Source organism: Eretmochelys imbricata, chromosome 2, assembly GCF_965152235.1.
Source record: "Eretmochelys imbricata isolate rEreImb1 chromosome 2, rEreImb1.hap1, whole genome shotgun sequence".
In the NCBI taxonomy this organism is placed as follows: domain Eukaryota; kingdom Metazoa; phylum Chordata; order Testudines; family Cheloniidae; genus Eretmochelys; species Eretmochelys imbricata.
The window spans coordinates 33,790,081-33,806,210 of NC_135573.1; the positions used below are offsets into that span (position 1 = coordinate 33,790,081).

Consider the following 16,130-nt stretch of genomic DNA (forward strand, 5'->3'; position numbering starts at 1 on the left):
TGAAAGGCAGAGTGTGACAATAAAAGCTTCTCAGGGCTAAGCGATACTCAAGGTAAGCTGTAAGGAAACAGAATATGTTACTAAAGGGAAACAAAATGATAAATCTTCTCAGAGGAGCTATTAACAGAAAGCTGAACTCTTGAGAGTTTACCCATCAGACAGACAGATGCATTAAAATTTGTTTTAAACCTAACTGTTCAAGTTTAAAAAGTGTGTTTTACCAGAAAATAAAATCTTTTAACTGTATTTTAAAGCCCCATGTCCAATGCCCTCTAACTGGTAGGGCTAGACAGCCCTCTTTCCAGATTATATCAACATGGCTAATTCTGAGGCTTGCCCATTCCCTTCCATCCCCTTCTAAACAAAACAGCCCTTTCCTTCCAGCCCAACTGCTCAATATTCTCAGCCCCTCACAGCCTGAGAGCTGCAACCCAACCAAAATATACATTCTTCTAAGGCAGCACACTGAGCTGCAGCTAACCTGCTGGGTTGGACAATTATTATCATGGCCTACAGCCATACCACCTCAGGCTCTGAGTCCATTGGGTACCATCAGCAAAGCAAGAGTCCTGGTTATTAGTTGATTAATATCTATTACTGACTCTCAAATCGTTGTGGTAATAGTATTACAGCGACAGTCAGATTCTTCTTTACTTTTGCAGCTGCCATTTTACAACAAAAGCAAAAATCCAGTTAAATTGAGTGTGACAGTGACAAGAGAAAGAAATAACATTGCAAATGGAATGCTTACACTGCTCAGATTCTGGGATTGTAAAACACGGCTGATTTTGATTTTAAACATAGCAGCTACATCAAAACTGCCATAAGCAAGGGCTGTAAGATAGAAATACACCAAAAACATGCTCTTGTCAGAAGGAGTTTCTCTAACAAACTGAAGATAGGAGCTTTGAAGGAGCACATCCAGTGCTAAGGTTAGTAGCAGCTCTGTGCATTGCCAAGTATTTATTTTTCAGCTCCATTCTTTACCCATTGAGGGAGCGGCTTTGTTTTTGTTGTTATTCTCAGAAGACTTACCACCAAAGCACCGCTTCGGGAATGATATTCTTACAGCAAGCAAAACACTGAGTGGTTGGTACTGTGCCATCGGTTCTCAGACATCACACCTTCTATGAATGACATCCCAGATCACTGACATAGCGAAGGGCACAGAGCCACTGTGTGAGCCATTACTGGTAGGTGGCATGACACTGGCCTAACTTAAGAAGAAAGAATCATCTGTTTTAATATTTCTGGTACTGAGCCAAGAAACTCAGGAGTTTGTGATTAGTTAATTGAAGCTCTGTTAGCACCCTGATTTAAACACACGTTGATGCGATACAAGGATCTTTGTACTAATGTCATACAGATCCTAATTATAGGCACTGAAGTACCCTTAAAAATACAAACCCTTGATCAGTGCATCCTTTTTTTATACTTTCCACATTATAAAAAATAAGGAGCCGCTGATTTAAGTGAACGGCTGGTAAATGTAGAACAAACAAAAGAAAATTCTGTTTCGCCTGAGAACAAGTTGAAATATTCATAGCGACGTTTTGGACAGAGTTTCCCCATCTTTTTAATTCTTAAGATACATGAAATTGCAACAACTGTATGGAAACTTCTAATTGAAATGAAATGCGTGTGAAAAATCAAGGAAGATTATTCAGTTTGGCTAATGGTCTGACCCAATATAGTGATTTTTTTCCCATCATCTTCCCTATTAATCTACTACATCATCCATCATCTTCTCTATCAATCTACGAGTTTGTGCTGAGAAGAAATTTCCCTAGAGTTCTACAGAGCCATCAACATCTAGGCCACGGAGCGTTATGCCTTCAGGGCCTTCTGCAAGTACAGGTACACTGTGTCAAGAAAGAGAAAATGGATATTAAAAAGTGGAGCAGTTGGGTTCAGATTTAAGGGCAGTTGTACTGAAATATGGAAGTGAAAGTGTTAGAACTGAGCTTTGTACTAATGCTTAATGCACACTGCCATGTTACTACTCATTTATATCATCTCACAGAATGTAGAAAATATTGTAAATTTACAGTTGCAGTACCCACGATCAGTCACAAGGTGGCACTTAAAATGAAACACTGAATATATGCGAAAAGAAAGGAGGACTTGTGGCACCTTAGAGACTAACAAATTTATTTGAGCATAAGCTTTCGTGAGCTACAGCTCACTTCATCGGATGCATGCAGTGTAAAATACAGCAGGGGAATTTTATATACACAGAGAACATGAAACACCCATTGTTTCATGTTCTCTGTGTATATAAAATCCCACTACGGTTTCGTGTTCTCTGTGTGTATAAAACACCCATTGTTTCATGTTCTCTGTGTATATAAAATCCCCCTGCTGTATTTTCCACTGCATGCATCCAATGAAGTGAGCTGTAGCTCACGAAAGCTTATGCTCAAATAAATTTGTTAGTCTCTGAGGTGCCACAAGTCCTCCTTTTCTTTTGGCAGATACAGACTAACACGGCTGCTACTCTGAAACCTGAATATATGCAGTGTTGTAGTCATGTGGGTCCCAGGATATTAGAGAGACAAAGTGGGTGAAGTAATATCTTTTATTTTCTCTTACCAACAGAAGCTGGTCCAATAAAACAGATTACCTCCCCCACCCTGTCACACTGAATATACACATAGACTGATTCCAGCAAAGATTTATAAAGAAAAGATGCTCACATCAGCAATATTATTGGTGGTTAAGTGAAAGTTAACAAAGTTCAGCCAAACAGGTAGATAAAAATGAGTGAAATTAAAAGAACATTTTCCTACTCCTAATGTGAAACTGTCAGAGTAAACATAAAAATTATAAATTCCAATTTTAATAGCATCCAGCAGCACAGGTTTGTTATTTTTGGGGAGCACAATAATTCCATAGATTCATACTGTGAAGTATTGCAAAATGCTATAATTAGGAACAATTCAGGACCCAATATCTGAAAATAAAAATAAATGAGAGAAGTAACTATAGTAATCTTTTAAGATTTTACATGTGTGTATATGCTGAGTAATAAGACACCCTATTGCAGAATATTTGAATATCTAACACAGATTTTCAGCTTCCTAGAAAACTTCAGTGGAGGGTTTTCATATCCTTTAGATGTATTCATACCCTTGAGGAAAGCTCTTTTTTGAACATATTCACATTCAAGGAGAAGACCTGTAAAAACAATATGAAGTCAGCGAAGTTATAACCAGGGATGATTTTAGCCCAAAATGTTTATTAGCAGAGATCCTGTGAAGATAATTTTATGGGGGAAGGAAGGTGAACAATGAAGCCAGTTTATATTACTGAAAATTGTCCGTCCTCCCTCTGCCCCAAAAGGTCCTTCCTATTCTCCTCTCTCTCACACACATGCACACTCACACTCATGGTGATTACAATTAACTTAGGTTTGAATAAAGACTGGGAGTGGATGTGTCATTACACAAAGTAAAACTATTTCCCCATGTTTATTCCTCCCCCTCCTCCCAAGTTTAATAGATTCATAGATAGATATTTAGGTCAGAAGGCACAATTATGAACATCTAAAGTTCCTCACATGTTCTTGTCGACTGCTGGAAATGGCCCACCTTGATTATCACTACAAAAGTTTCCCCCCCCCAGCTCTCCTGCTGGTAATAGCTCACGTTACCTGATCACTCTTGTTACAGTGTGTATGGTAACACCCATTGTTTCATGTTCTCTGTGTATATAAATCTCCCCACTGTATTTTCCACTGCATGCATCCGATGAAGTGAGCTGTAGCTCTCGAAAGCTTATGCTCAAATAAATTTGTTAGTCTCTAAGGTGCCACAAGTCCTCCTTTTCTTTTTGCGGATGCAGATTAACACGGCTGCTACTCTGAAACCACTCATGGTGGTTGGAAGCCAACACCATCAGAAGCATGGACTACACCTCTAAAAAGACGAAGGAGCCACTTCTGAGTATGCTTCTCCTGGTGCTCACAAAGGCATTCTGTCTGCCTCGGCACTCCATAGGTAAAGTGGCAGTGACAACTGGTTGCTGGTGCCATACAGCTCTGCAAAACACACACAGGATACACCATGGCTTCAGCTACAGAAGTAATAGTAGCGCCCAAAAGTAAATTAACTACTTTAATTTTTGAAAGGTTTTGCCAGCGTTAGCCAAATTGCATGCTTAGAAGCACTTATTCTGCTCATAAAGGCAATGGGAGACATACCAGGTCATCCAAGGGTAGATTTGGGCCCTAAAAGTGTATTGTATTATATTGCATTAATAAATGCTATTGGGAGCCAACCGGAAGCCAACATTTGCCAACAGATACACAAAATTATTTTCCTTTGGAAACATGGAGTAGGATATATTAGGCACCATTTACCAATGTGAACCCGAAGAGAAACTCAAGAGATCTTTTACAAACTAAATGCCCAGTCATTTACAATATGAGAGCAAATTTATAGCAGCTAAAGAAAAAAAATCAAGATGCATCATGTACTCTATGATTAGAATAATTATGATTAGTCTATTATAGTCTCTGGACAGAGACATGTATGAAAGAAACAAGAAAGCATAGTACACAATCAATTTCAGATTCCTTCTTTAAGGAAAAAGCAACTAGCCATAGTGATTTAACAAATTACAGGTCTTTTTCTTTTGGGCACACTATGGTTCAAGAGCAAATCATACAAAGAATTCGCTCTTGCTGTAATAGGTACCTTAGTTACATTGTGGGGCTGTGTGTTACCCATATAATGCCTGGTAGTCAGATTAGTGAACACCAAGAAGGTTCACCCAGGTTCATCCAGGATGTTTGATTTCCCTCCCAAGAGGCAGCTCTTGTTCCAACATCGCTTACATAGATTCATAAATTCTACAGCCAGAATAGCCTCTGTGATTATCTGGTCTGAGCTCCTGCATAACATAGGTCATAGGACTTTCCTGAATTAATTACTGTTTGAATTAGAGCATGTCTTTTAGAAAAACATCCAATCTTGATTCAGTGGTGGAGAATCCACCACAACCTTTGGTAAATTATTCCAATGGTTAATTATCTTCACTGTGAAATATTTGTGCCTTAATTTCCTATCTGAATTTGTCTAGCTTCAGCTTCTAGCCATTAGATCTTTTTATACCTTTTCTTTTTTTGGTAGATTTAAGAGCCCTCTGTTATCAACTTTCAGTTCCCCATTTAGGTACTTATAGACTGTGATTAAATCACCCATCTTTTCCAATCCTTCTGTCATTCTCATGGATCTCCTCCGAACCCTCTCAAATTTTTCAACATTCTTCTTGAATTGTAGACATCAGAACTGGACAGTCACTCACATCAGTGACAAATACAGAGATAACATAACCTCTATACTCCTAGCGGATATTGTTTATACATCTAAGGATTCCATTCGCTCTTTTGGCCACACTGGGAGTTATGTTCAGCCGATTATCCACCACAACCACCAAAGCTTTTTCAGAGTCACTTCTTCCCAGGACAGAGTCCCTGCATAAGTATATCCTGCATTCTTGATTCCCTGATATATGACTTTACATTTGGCTCTGTTGAAATGCATATTGTTTGCTTGAGCCCAGCTTACCAAGTGATCCAGATCACTCTGTATCATTGACTTGTCTTCATCATTATTTACCACTTCCCCAGTCTGTGTCGTCTGCAAATCTGATGAGTCATGATTTCATATTTTCTCCCAGGTCATTGATAAAAAGCCATTATATAGCACAGGGTCAAGAACAAATCCCTGCAGCACCCCACTAGAAACATACCTGCTCAATGGTGATTCCCCATTTACAGTTACATTTTGAGACCTCTCAGTTACTTTTTAATCCATTTAACATGTGCCATGTTCATTTTGTATCTTTCTAATTCCTTAATCAAAATGTCATATGGTACTAAGTTCAATACCTTACAGAAGTCTAAGTATATTACATCATCACTATTCCCTTCATCAACCAAACCCATAAGCACATTATGAAAAGATATGAAGTTAGTTTCCATAAACCCATGTTGACTGGCATTAATTATATTTCCCTCCTTTAATTCTTGATTAATCAAGTTCCTTATCAGCTATTGCATTATTTTGCCTTGGACTGAAGTCAGGCTGACAAGCTTATAGTTACCCAGGTCATTCCATTTACTCTTTTGAAATATTTGCACAACAATATTAGCCTTCTTTCAGTCGTCTGGAACTTCCTCAGTGTTTCAAGATTTATTGAAGGGGGGCGGGGCAGAATCAACTTTAACGATCCACGGAGCTCCTCAGCTACCTCTTTAAAACTCTTAGAGGCAAGTTATCTGAACATAATGATTTTTAAAAGTCTAACTTTATTAGCTGCTGTTTAATATCCTGTTACTGTTGGAATGGAAAATATTTCATTACCACATCATACAAATAGGTTATCTGGCTTCTTCCCAAATACATAACAGAAAAATTTATTGAATGCTTCTGTCTTTTCTGTTTTATTATTGACAACTACTATTTCTATATATCTATCTATATAGATATCTCAACTGTGGCTTTTTGGGCATCTGGCAAACGTTGTTAAACAGTTCCCAATTTTCATTCACATTTTTTCTGTTTAAATTCTCTCTTCCAGCTGATCTGTCTAATAATTGTTTTCAGCTTTGGGATCTCATAATAACCAGGGACCTAATAATCCAGTAAGTGGGGGACAAAACATGGAGTGCCAACCTCCACAGGAAGCATTAATATTAAATAGTTGCTCCAGTTATAAAGAGGATGTGGGGGTATGGTATGCCACTCATGTAAAGACAACATCCAGAGAGCTGTAAAAATTCCTCTTGATTTTACTGTTGACATTTGTATAAATATAATTAACGTTGTTAATATTAACTATTGAGAAAATCTGTGCTATTTTGGCGTAGATTACAATGACTTCTAAAGAATCAGTTGCATCCATTTTTAGTGCCTAAAGACAATAAAGCTTCTGAATTTTTCTAGAGTGGGATTTTCATCAAGAATCAAAAAACTTTTTGCTTAACTGCTTTCATATTTCACCAACAACCACCTTCTCCCTGAACTCCTTTTAAGTCTGTCAGGAACTTGAGTCCATATTGTGCCCTGGGCCCTGTTTTTCGGTTTGATCCACTGTCCCTTTTAAAGCATTAAGTACATATATTATCAGTTTGGACTTTACATTTGTTATATGCAAAATGAATAATCAAATCAGTCATTTGCACCAAACCTACCACTAATTTTTAATTCTGTGATCAATTGCTCTTCATCAGTCAGGATGGGATCTAATATAGAATTCCTCCATGCAATACTTTTTGAGGTAGGAAATTCTCAAGTATAATAATTAGAAATTCTGAGAGTGTTTTAGTATTGACAGCGTCAGACCTCCAGCATATGTCACTCAGACTGAAGTCATGATAACTCAGCTTTTTCCCCCCTATGTATTATAGATAAATACCAGGGAGACAGTCATCCTGTTATGTAATGTGATTTAGTGGTCTGTAGCAGACATCAACTATTACCCCATCTTGTGCTTTATCTTTTGGAAAACTAATCCCTAAGCATTCAAGATCATTTACTTCCGACCTGTCAGTGACTCAAATACAAGGAATATAATTTTTGACAGATTGCCACTCTTCCTTCCCTTTTGACCACTTACCCTTCCTAAATAGATTTTAACATTCCAATCACAGTAACGGTCCCACCAGGTTTTAGTAACACCAGCTAGGGCAAATCAGTAATTACAATTCCTCTTATTACCCAGGCTCCTAACACTGGTGTATAGGCACTTAAAAATGTACACTCTCTTCACATCCTTTGACGCCTTCATTAATTTTGTTCTCAATCTTAATTTTGTGCTAAGCAAGTGTTCATTTCCTCCCCTTTTCATACTCCCCGTTTGTTGTTAGTTTAACACTCTCCTGACTAGTTTAGCCACCTGGCCCCCAAGAAAATTGGTTCCCTTCTACTGAGATGGATGCCCTCCAGACATACAGCCCTCTCTCCCCATAGCAAGTAGATCAATGTACCACTAAGCCCAAACCCTCCACCCTAAACCATTTATCTAGCCAGCAGTTCACTCCCAGAACCTTCTGCCTTCTATCTCCCTTCATTCCTTCCAGGGACAGGAAGGATCCCTGAAAAGATCATGGATGTCTGAGGTCATGTTGATGTTTGAAAGGGAAAAGCTGCAGTTTCTCTTTCAAAGACTGCATCTGAAGGAGCAAACCTGTGGAATAGGCAAAGCAGCACCACCACGAGGTGGCACAGTGACAACATGATCGGGACCTCACACAACAGAGAAACCAGGGACCTAGTAATCACGTACATGGGGGATAGAAGATGGAATGCCAACACAGCAGGAAGCAGCGGATAAATTGTTGACCCAGTTTCACGGGGGAAAGGGAGGGATTTCACTACCTTTGGGAAGGCTTGTGACTTAAATCGAATAGATGACTTGCCCTTGCCCTGAAGACTGTCTGTTTTCTCACCCCTTTCCTGGAAGTGAGAAATTTACATTTGAACTGACTCCCAAAGCTTATGGAAAAGATCTTTAGGGGATTCAAAAGCACAGGGGGATAACTTATATGGAAGTGACAAATCAGCTGAGGGATTACCTCCACAAATATGGCAAAGGCTCAGGACTCACTGTTTTAAACAAGCTGCATGAAATGGTCCAGTTGGAACAGTTTTGTGATGTGTGTTCACATCATTTTAGAATGTGGGTAAGATATCAGAAAGCAAAATATCTCAGTAGTGCAGGCCGGTTGGCTGGTGAGTATGAGGATAGCAGGTCTGGGTCCAAGAGGAGGCTGACCGAAACATGAGCACTAGGAGGGGGAATGTGGGTATGCCTCAAAAAAGGGAAGTGGGTAATCCCAAAACCAGGAGAAGCAGCTGCCCCAAACTGACCCCCAAAGAGAGATTCCACAGATCTGAGGTGTTTTAACTGCCAGGAGACAGGACAGAAGTAGGTAGGCTGCTCAGGTGCTGGGGGCTGGCAACAAGTCATAGTGGGTAACTTACTGACAACCCAGCCAGAGGGGCACCCTTCACCTCACCTATATGGAGCTAACCGTGTTATTTGGTCCCCGGAGGGAGAAAGTTACACAGCCAGCTCATCTGTGGCATACAACATACAAACTGGTGAATTCAATCCTTCTAGGCATCTGCACATGTATCTTGCTGAACACTCATGGATACAGACAACCTGATCCCCAGTGGGAGTGGAAGTTAATGGGGAGAAGTTTCTGAGGTAGAGGGACAATGGAACTGCTCACTCTCTGGTAAAACCCTATGTGGTGAAATCTCATCGGGGCTGGCAGGCAGAGATGTGGGCGAAGATTCCAATGGCAAAACCATTTGCTGTGCCTATAGCCCAAATTCCTAATAAAAACAGAAGGGGTCCCAGAAATTGGGGGTGGGAATACTGGAGGACATTCCTATTGATAGTTTATATTCTTTTTGATATATCCTTGGCAGGGCCCCACCAAATTTACGGTCCATTTTGGTCAATTTCACAGTCACAGGATTTAAAAAGTCAGAAAATCCATGATTTCAGCTATTTAAATCTGAAATTTCATGGTGTGGTAATTGTAGGGGTCCTGACTCAAAAGGGAATTGTGTGTGGGGGGGGGATCACAGGGTTATTGTAGGGGGGTTGCAGTGCCGCTACCCTGACTTCTGTGCTGCTGCTGGCGGCGGCGCTGCCTTCAGAGCTGGGCAGCTGGAGAGCGGCGGCTGCTGGCCGGGAGCCCAGCTCTGAAGGCAGAGCCGCCGCCAGCAGCCGCGCAGAAGTCAGGATGGCCTGGGTTGGTTTTGCCACCCTCACTTCTGCGCTGCTGCCTGCAGAGCTGGGCCCTCGGTCAGCAGCCGCCGCTCTCCAGCTGCCCAGCTCTGCAGGCAGCAGTGCAGAAGTAAGGATGCCAATACCGCAACCCCCCCCGCAAAATAACCTTGTGACCCCCCTGCAACTCCCTTTTGGGTCAGGACCCCCAGTTTGAGAAACACTGGTCTCCTCTGTGAAATCTGTACAGTATAGGGTAAAAGCTCACAAAAGACCCAATTTCACAGGAGAAGACCAGATTTCACGGTCCGTGATGCATTTTTCATGGTGTGAATTTGGTAGGGCCCTAATCCTTGGGATAGATTAGGAAATTATGTAGTAAACTTGTATCACAATTCTGGTTCTGCCACCCATTTAAGGAAGGTGGGAGCAGAAAGATGGAGACAGACTCTGATATCTTGTCACAGCTGAATATTGCTTGTGAAAATACAGACAATGCAGCTGCAAAGAATGGGGCTGATTTTCCCCCAGCATCTCACCATCCCATGCTGAGTAAAAATGCAAATGAGTCAGGGGATAGGGGAGGGGACACTTGTTTCGTACATGCTGGCATGAGTGAAGCAACTAGCTCAAGGGCAAGCACACAGAGTCCAAACTCAGAAGGCAAGTTCACAGCCTCCCCGTATCATGGAAACCAGGGCTTTGCCACAGGAAAGGAGGTGGGGCAAAGAGAGGAATCTGGCTTTGAGAATTTACCTCTGAGGAGTGAAATGGTTTCCTCAGATACACATAGCCCAGGCATAGAAGACACACTCTGGGAGGGCATGTCAAAGTTGGGGTGGGGTGCAAATCTCTGTCCCACCTGACACTAGGTCATAATAAACCAGGGGTTAATGCTTGGTTAAGGCCAGCTTTGCAGGGAGCGAGGACAGTTCTGTCCATCTGGACTGATCAAAGCAGTGAGTCCTATACAACCTCAAGGAGAGGAAAACTCACAGGTGTAGCCTGGGTAGCAGGCACCTTAATGAAAGAGAGCTCACCACCCATCTCACACCCTACTAGATGAATAGGAGGAAGAAGTGACGAGATCAGGTCCCAGCTTCAATCCCCAAAGCTGACTGGAGAGTAATGGGGACCCAGAAGGGTGCATGTGAAGTCTCCTAGGTATCTGAGTTACATTCATGTTTAAATAGGGGAGGTATGAAGGATGTGTGGTTACTCTGCAATAATTTATGAATGTTATATGTTCTGTTTGATTGTTATTGTGCGGTTTACTATATGTATACAAGGGGTTAATTCAAGGAGGGGATAGCTGCAGGGACGCAGGAAGGGTGGACAACTTGATGACAACTGCTCTGCAAACACCCAAGACAATGCAGAAACAACTGCTTGGAAGTCTATCCCTGCCCTCCTGGTGAGCCACCCAATCAGGAGAGAACAAGCAGTCTATAGCTCACAGCCTCTTGGCAGAGGCAAACCACCATTAACAGTGTGGCGATCTAGCCCCCTCGAGCAGTGCAGAGCAGTAAACAGTCTTTAGCCCAGAGTCCCCAGGCTAGGGCTCCCACTAGTCAAGAGTCTAGGGCTCTCGCCCTCTACGCAGGGCAGAGCATAAGCAATCTTTAGCCCACAGCCTTCTGGCTGGGGCAGACAGAATTTATCAGTCTGTAGGGGAGCTCTTGCCCTCTGGGCTGGGCACAGCACAAGCAGTCTTTAGTCTAACCCAACTAAGGCAGCCCACAAACATAGCCTGGGCCCACAGTGTCCTACCTGGGGCAAGACACAAGTAATGCACAAACTTTCTGACTGAGGGGTGAATAGGCTGCCACCCCAGGGGTGGTGTTGGTAGCATTGGGTAAGTGGACCCATAGGCGCTGACTTCCACTGTTCCCTACTGTGATGACAGCCCTGTGTTTTTCACAAATGCAAGATAACATGAAATAAAACAAAAAATTCACCCTGGAATGGAGGCTCCAACAACTCTGTCTGTGGGGCTGGGCCCAGTTCCCCACTCTGGGCACCGTGATCTGGCACAAGGGGTTGCAGCACCATTGAGGTTTGGCCTGGCCAGCCCCCTTTTTCCCCATCATGCTAGCAAGTTGTACAGCCCCATGTACAGTTGGTTTACTGCATAAAACAACTAGTTTTGCAACAACAACAAAAAATAGACAATATTGGAAAATCAGAAGTTACGATCTTCGGGAATGAAAGAAACCCACATCACAACGAGTGTGTATCAGATGCATTCCCGTTCTTTGTAAACACTACAGATAAAGAGTGGGCTCAACTCCAGCTCTAAGGAATTTTATCTATAACTTTTAACACTACACTGTATTGAACGTGTGTAAGCCCAATAAAGTGAGGACTCAAAATTTACCACCCCAAACTATTCCCGTTGAATTCTTCCTAGTGAGAAATACACACACTGGAGCGTATGTGGTAATTATGTACAGATGTGATTATTTGAAAAATAATCATAACAAATAATTGTCACTTCCTTGTTTATAAACCACTAATTTGAAACATGTGCACACTGACCTAACCTCACCAATGCACTTTCCTCTCATTTAAAGGGGGTTTCACACAGTTGTCTTTTCCACAAAGATGAACTCTTTGTTTTCTTGTTGTAACTTTCCATTTCAAACTGTTATTCTTCTGAGAAGTGTGTTCCACACTGGCTTCTGCTTTGCAACACTTGTCATGAGAAGCCACTTTAGGAGAGCAGGGTTGGAGGATACAGACAAACTTGATACCATTTATTTCAGAATTTCCAGTGACACTGGTTTAAATTGATGAGGAGCAGTGTGTTCTTCCAGACACAAAGAGCACACAGATACTTTCAGTCAGAGCAACCATACGTTAGAGTAAGAGAACAACAATACAAGAGCAAAGGCTCCATGAGACAGAACATAATGTGTGTTTTCTCTCAAAAGTTTTAATTGAACCCTGAGAACAAAACAGTTGCTGAATTGTGCACACAAGAAATGTGCTTAGGGCCAGACTGGGGGTTCCTTCTTCATACTGGTGAGCAGAAATTGCTATGGGATAACTCGAGGGAGTAAGGCATTTGCAACATGGTCCTTATTAAAGATACAGCACTCAGAAAATCTTTAGAGAAATCCAGGGCTGGATTTACACCTTACACGTCCCTAGGCACAGCATCTTTCGCGTCCCCCCAGCCCCCACCTACAGCTGGCCTTCATGTTTTCCATAAAAAATGAAATTTTAACCCACTTTTAACTTCTAGTCTCCCCTAGAACGCAGGCGCCCCAGGCACGGGCCTACTGTGCCTATTTGGAGGCATCACAGTTTCATGGCTACACGTGCAAGAAGAAATAGAATACCTGCGAATAGAGAGAGAGCCCCAAATCAAACCCCCACATAGAAACACTCCCAAATTTGGGGGCTGTTTAAGATCTAGACATGCAATTAGAACCCCTATCTTCATAATAGGCCAAATCAGAAATCAAATATAGTTGAAGGAGTATCAGGCCCCCAATTTCTCCCTCTTATTTCTTATACCAGTAGGAATCAGGAGTAATTCCACCTAAATTAATGAAGTTACATCAGTGTAAACAGAGGCGTATCAGGGACTATATTGTATTCAATCGTAATCATTAAAATAGTAAATTTCTAAGGTTGCATATGTTGTGTAGCAGTGTTTACTTTAAAGAATAGTGTTTATCTGTACTGAAAAATGTTCAGCCTAGCCATCAAACCATATAATTTTGGTTCTCAGTCAAGTACTGGTGTGGAGACTTTGAAAAAATAGCAAGATTTGTGATGAGTGTTTATGTAACAAGCAAAGTTTACTTTCTAGCTTCCCTTCAGAATCTGTAGTGCAACGTTTATAGTGGGTGGCCAACATGTAATACAATGTGATGATTGTGAACAATAAGCATTTTAGTTAAGTATTACAACCTTCTGTAATATTGATATTGTGATAAATGGCGAGAAAGGCTGTGATCTGGAATCCAGGCTTGTGCAGTTTTTCCCTCTATACCACAGAATACAACAGAAATCACAGTGATTTCATCAAGTAACCAGAAATGTAGTTACACGTTTGCAAACCTCATCAATTGTGTATTACATTTTACATGATTCAGTACTGAGGCTAGCCACTCAAGCTCAACTATTTTAGCCCTCTCGAACCCTCAAACTGGCTGGAGAGGATGGGATGGGGTCATGCTACAGCCAGAGTCCCCATAAAGAATTTGGCATTTGGGAAGAAGAGGGGTATCCTGGATAGCACATTGACGCACACTGGTGGAGCATGGAGAGGTTGAAACATGTCCCCTTACGTTGCACCTTGTCCAGTGGTGAGTGCTATACTGCCCTCACCCTGCCTTTTCTTGCCCCCTTTTGGACAGGTAGCATATATGGAGGTACTAGCAGGCTCTGCATTCCTCAGCCATGTGGTGGCAGGCCTCTGTGTAAAGCACAAGATTCAAGGGACTCCTTGGGGCCTACTCCTGTTGTGCATCCCCCCCCCCCCCCCCAGGGCCAATCACAGTCTGGCCTGTTACTGCATGCAGCATGGTAAGAACAATGCTCCAGGAAGATGGCATGCTTCCCCCCATGAAACACTTCAAATGCTTTTGCCAGCTCTGATCTAGAAAAACTTTCTCCCGTAGTCTACCAAGGTAGCGTCCAAGTGCAAGTTTCACCAATATCCCAGTGAGAGGAAAATGCATTTTTCTGAGAGAAACCCACAAGGAAATCCTATTGCTGGAGTTGAATTTCCTAGTGCCTACAGTCTAGGTCCAGGCTGAAATTCTCAAGACTATCCCTCAGATGGTGCAGGATACAGACAAGGGGCCAGACATGCAGCTCCATTGACTTCAGTGGAGCAACACCAGTTCATACCAGCTGAGGATCTGGCCCAAACAATACAGATGTGTTATTCTTTGTTTAAAAAAATGCTGCTTAGTTGGCTTAGTCATCAATGAGACATTACAGTTCCCAAGTACAGGGCTCAAGTTTCCATAACAATTTTATGTTTTTAAATGTATAATTTAAACCGCTCCATTAGGAAGACGTGTTTCAGCCAGTTTACTCTATAAAGACACTTTCTAGTTTCTGAATAACGTGGATGATGTTTCATATTAAATAAGTTCTCTTTGAAATATAACGTATTCACCTAGACCTAAAGCTATGACAACTTGGGTCCACCAGGCACATAAGCCAAAGAGACATTCCTCCTAACAAAGTATTTAGGATATTCAGATCAATACAGTGTAATCTGATTTCATTAGGAAGATTGTTATTCTCTCTACAGAAGGGAGAAAAATGGACAGAAAGTCTTCTTGTTCCAAAATTTTGTCAGAAGAAGGGGAGTTAAACCGATATGGAATAACCTTCTTCTCTCCAACTCCGTAAAAACCACTACATATGACCTCTTCACTCTGCCGCTCTTTCAGTGCAAGGGTAAAGAGTCACATCTTCTTCTACTCCTTACCTGGAGGATGAAATCCTGGCTCCACTGAAATCAAACCTTTCCCTACACCAAGGATATTGTAGGCCCAGGTGGTGGTAGGGACCACAAGTAACTGTATTTTAGGTCTAGTGAGATCAGGGGGATCAAGCCATCACCAATGACACAGAGGAGATTATCAAAGCTAAAATTTCTCAGCCCTGTAGATTGTTCCACAGCAGAATACTTTCCCTCAATCTGCACCCAATTCAATGGGGAGGGATGTGGTATCCACACCCTGCTTCTCCTAATCCCTCAATACCAAAATGAATTCATCATTAGGATCAGGCTTTGTCACACCTCCCCCCCCCCAAACACACAAACACACATTCATTATAAAATAATTATTATTTGGGGGTAACAATATATCAATAAGTCAAAACAAGTTAAATATTTCATTCAGAATGTTTACTGAATAACTGTACTGCTCACCCACTCCTTCCAGTCTCTGTCTACATCGCAAAAAAAACAACACGAGAGCTCAGCTGACTTGGGCTCATGATACAGGGCTAAAAAGCAGCAATGTAGGCATTTGGCCTTCGGCCAGAACCCTGGCTCTGAGACCCACCCACCTTGCTGGGTTTCAGAGCCTAAACGTCTCCACTGTTATTCTTAGCCCTGTAGCGCGAGCCTCTGTCAGTTGCCCCAGGTTCTGAGAGTCTCAACCTTGGGTCTTTTGCTGCTGCAGTGTAGACACATCATTAGACACTTTTTCAGAGTTCACTTAAAACTACACATGAGCTGCCCTTTTCTCCCTCAGTCTCACTGAAGCAATCAGCAGTTCAAGCTGCTTGAGTCTTCTTCCCTGTGCCCACATTTCCTAATCAAACCAGCTACAGGCTTGTGTCAGAAAAAGATAACCAAAAAACACAACAATACGAAAAACTCTATCAATCATATTGCAGCA

General features: G+C 41.8%; 1 long non-coding RNA gene across 1 annotated transcript in view; it reads right to left on the reverse strand.

The window, feature by feature from the left end:
• Positions 1 to 15,922, reverse strand: part of LOC144260298 (uncharacterized) — a 36,744-nt gene extending 20,822 nt beyond the window's left edge. Inside the window, exon 1 of the long non-coding RNA XR_013345009.1 lies at positions 15,656 to 15,922. This is a non-coding gene — a long non-coding RNA (uncharacterized LOC144260298). The remainder of the gene's footprint in view (positions 1 to 15,655) is intronic.
• Between the last annotated feature and the right edge of the window lie 208 nt (positions 15,923 to 16,130).